Genomic DNA, 4255 nt, shown 5'->3' with positions numbered 1-4255 from the left:
CCCGGATTTAGCCCCACCCCTCTGCGTGGGGCCGCCGCTCACCCCGCCCGCCCGCCCGCCCCGCGAGGACGCGGGGGCTTAGGGTCAGCACCTGTGGCCAGGAGCTGCGTGCTCCTGGCACTTCAAAGAGAAGAGATGAAGAACAGCTGCCTAGGCCGGGCAGGAAGGTGAGAACAAGCAGGAGGGGGTAAGTGGAGAGCTGTGGGAAGGGAGGGCCAGGCTTTGAGGAATGCTCACTTTGTACTAACACGGTCCTAATCCTTGCAGCTCAGAGGGGTTCAGCAACTTGAGCACCGTGACTCAGCCAGAAAACGCACAGAAGGAAAGGAGGGCTGTGATTGGAACGCCTAAGATGTAACTGTTCTCACCTGGCTACTACCGTGTGTCACCTTGACACATTTGAATTTCAAGCATCTCATTCTCTCAGCACCACTCCTGACCTTACAGCTGACCAAGTACATCACTCCGGTGTTCATTCATTCCCAGACTTTTATTGAGTACCTGCTATATGCCAGAAATCAGTGCCATACACCACTATTGCTTGTATAGTTCTATGGATAATGCATGCATGCATTATGGATATGCATATAGTCTATGGAGAAGAAAGCTGGGGAGGGTACAGGGCATACCAGAGGTACCTTTTAAGAAAGAAGGGTCAGGGAGGCATCACTGATAAACGGACTTCTGAGCAAAACTGGAAAGGAGGTGCCTCTGTATACCCATCTCTGCCTTCTCTCCCGTTACCACAAATGAAGCACTTCCTGCAGCCCTTCTCTTTGCTCTGGGTTCCCCCCCTTTTTTTTCTTTCCCTCTCAAGAATTTTGGTCTCAGTTCGACTTTCTCTGTCCTACAACATCCACCTCTTCCTCTTCTCTGGAATATTGCCATCAGATTCCAGCATGCTTCAGTGTCACTTAGTTTTCTGGGGTAAATGCTCTTTGACCCACATACTAACTACTTACCGCTTTCTTTCTCTGCTCCTTCTGTAAAAAAATAACATCTTTTTGAAAGAGTTGTCAACAGTCGTTGCTTCCACTTTATCACCTGTTGTAACAGATTAATGGTGGCCACAAATTCTTCGATACTCTTCCCACTGAGAAGTGGCGCACAGGATCCCTCCCCTGAAGTTGGTGCTGTCTCTGTGAACACCTTAATTCATAAAATGTAGTGATGCTATTCAAGTTTGCAGGCATAGCCTGCTGAGCCCTACCCAAATTCCTTACTCGTTGTTTACAAGCATAAGAAAATGACTGCTTCAGCAACTAATTTTAGGGGATATCGCTAATCTCCAATTCTCCACTTAACCCATTCGAATAGAGCTTGTGTTCTTTCAGCTCAACTGTAGGCTTTGCTGTTATTAAACCAATCATAACATTCATGTTATCCAATCCAGTGGTTACTTCTGCCACAATCATATTCAACTTGTAACCACACTGGCCACAGATCACCGCTTTTTTCTTTTTAAATACTTTCCTCTCTTGGATTCACGATTTCACCCTCTCCCAGGCTTTCTTCTCCCTTCTTGGTCTACTTTGCAGGATCCTTCTGTCACTAATCTCAAAAATGATGAAGCCCTAGGACTAGTTCTGAGGTATCTTCTCTTTCTGTTTTCTTCCTCAAGGTGATCCCAGCAATTCCAGTGGATTTATATTACCATCAGTGTGCTAGTGTCTCCAAAATGTACACACCTAGCTCAAGCCTCCTACTGTGGCTCCTTGAGGTCAGGGTTTTTGTCTTTTCCCCACTATGACCCCAGGGCATAGAGAAGAGGCTGGCAAAAAGTGGTCCCTCATTAGGTATTTAATGATTGGTTGGCTGTTGAGAACTCACTTTGTGTTGACTAACTCGCTGCCTGGTTGATACTCCCACTGGGGTGTCTAACAGTCTCTTCAAAGGGTCTCCAAAGCAGAACTCTTGATTCCTCCACCTCCAAGCTCCCCACATTAGATAAATGGCACCCCTACCATCCAGTTGCCCAAACCCAAACCTAGACATATTTGTACCTCCATCCCCTTTTCTCACACCTCCTTGAACCAAACATATCAGTCATTGGCTCTATTTCTGTATTACTGTCTACTGCTGAACAAAAAATTACATAAAAATCTAGCAGCTAAAGACAATAAACTTTTACTATCTCGTAGTTTCTATGGCTCAGGAGTCTAGGCATGACGTAGCTGGACACCTCTGGCTAAGGTCTCTCATGAGTTGGCAGCTGAGCTGACAGCCAAAGTTGCTGTGATGATTAATTTCACGTGTCAACTTGACTGGGCTCAGGGATATCCAGATAGCTAGATAGCTGGTTAAACCTTATTCCTGGGTGTGTCCGTGACAGTGATTCCAGAAGAGATAAGCATTTGAATCAGTAGGTGAGATCAACCCTCATCAACCCAGTCTGCTGAGGGCCTGAATTAAACAACGAGGCAGAGAAAGAATGACGTCTCTCTTCTGACTTCAGCTGGGACCTCCATCTTCTCCTGCTCTTGAATATCAAAGCTTCTAGTTCTCAGGCCTCTGGACTCTGGGACTTACACCAGCAGCCTCTCCTTTCTCATGCCTTCAGGCTGGATTGAATTATACCATTGACTTTCCTGGTTCTCCAGCTTGCAGACTGCATAGCATGGCATATATCAACCTCCATAATCCCCCATGACACATAACACCAGCCACTCCCCTCTTAGATCTGTATCTATATATCTGCATCTATATTTATATCTATATCTATATCTATATCTATACTATCGGTTCTGTTTCTCTGGAGAACCCGGACTAATACAGCTGTGGTCTCATGAAGGAACAACTGAGATGGGGTGGAGGAGGAGGTGAGATCAGCTTCCAAGATGACTCACACAGTTCTTGGCAGGCTTCGAGGACTTGCCTGCTTCATGGACTTCTCCGCAGAGCTGCAGGAGAATAAGGTAGCTGACTTCCCCCGGGGTGAGCAATCTAACAGAGCAAGGGAGCATCCCCCACCCCCAATGGAAGCTGTTAATAAGCTAACTGCAGAAGTTACATCCCTTCATGTCTGCCGTCTTCTGTCTGCTAGAAGCCAACAACTAATTCCAGCCCACATTTAGGGGAAAGGAACTAAGCTCCACCTCTTGAGGGGAGGCAAATCAAAGAACATGTGGGCCTATCTTTAAAACCACCACAACTTCCAAATAAATCTTGAATCAGCCCATGTCTCCCTATTTCCACTGCCATCACTCTGATCCAGGCTACCGCTATCTGTAGGCTCAAACAGCCTCTTCTCTCTTCTCTCTGTAACCCCTCAATCCATTTTCCTCACAGTAGCTAGAGTAGTTTTTTTAAATGTAAATCAGATTATATTACTTCCCTGCCTCAAGTCCTCCCTATCATGGCTTCTCATCTTACTTTCTCATCATGGCTGAAAAGGCCTCACGAGATCTAGCCTTGTGCCTTTCATCTGACCTAATTTCTTATCATTCACTCAGCATAATGTTCCAGCAACATTAGACTTCTTATCACTCTATAAACATGCCATGTTTATTGCACTCCATCATTTTTTGCCTTTGCTCTCCCCATTCCCTTACCTGTACCCTGAGTTTCTTTTTCTTGCCACTCAGGTCTTACCTGAAATGTCACTTCTCCTAAGAGGCCTTTTCCAATGTGACTGTCTACAGTAGGTCTCCCTTGCATTCTCTGCCCACCAGCAGTCACTAAGACCCCAGAGCTGATATGAAAGGGTCAGCAGCAGTACAGAGTTACTGGTTGTTAGAATAGAGATGAATAGAGATGTATTTCTGTACTGGTTGGTAAACCTCCTCAACCCCGCAGGAGGCCCCCCATAACACCAGCCATTCCTCTTCTTCTGGAAACCACCTTGTCCCTGCCACACACTCACACTAGACCATGATCCAGCAACTAAGACGTTATTGCCTGGCATGGCAGAGTCTCCAGGACTCTTCTCCCATACAGTGCCCCACTTAATTGTGCCTGACTGAGAATGTGTGATACGAGTCGCTAAGGACTCCATCACCCTTGCCTTCATGGCACTCGTCAGCATATGAAACCATCTTGTTGACCTGTTTACTTACTTGCATGTAGAGTGCTTTCCTTCATTAGCACGAAGCTTGAGGAGGGTGCAGACCTTGACTAATTTGTCATCTACCGTCTCTTCAACTCCTAGAACAATTCCTGGCACACAGTAGGTACTCAAAATTTGGAGAAGACATGAAAGAATGAATGAATGGCAAAGGGTGGGGGATAAAGGAGGCAGGCAGAGCAGGGACTGAAG

Source organism: Camelus dromedarius, chromosome 7 (genome assembly GCF_036321535.1).
Source record: "Camelus dromedarius isolate mCamDro1 chromosome 7, mCamDro1.pat, whole genome shotgun sequence".
Classification (NCBI taxonomy): Eukaryota; Metazoa; Chordata; class Mammalia; order Artiodactyla; family Camelidae; genus Camelus; species Camelus dromedarius.
The sequence above is the reverse complement of the archived record's forward strand: the minus strand, read 5'-3'. Positions refer to the sequence as shown.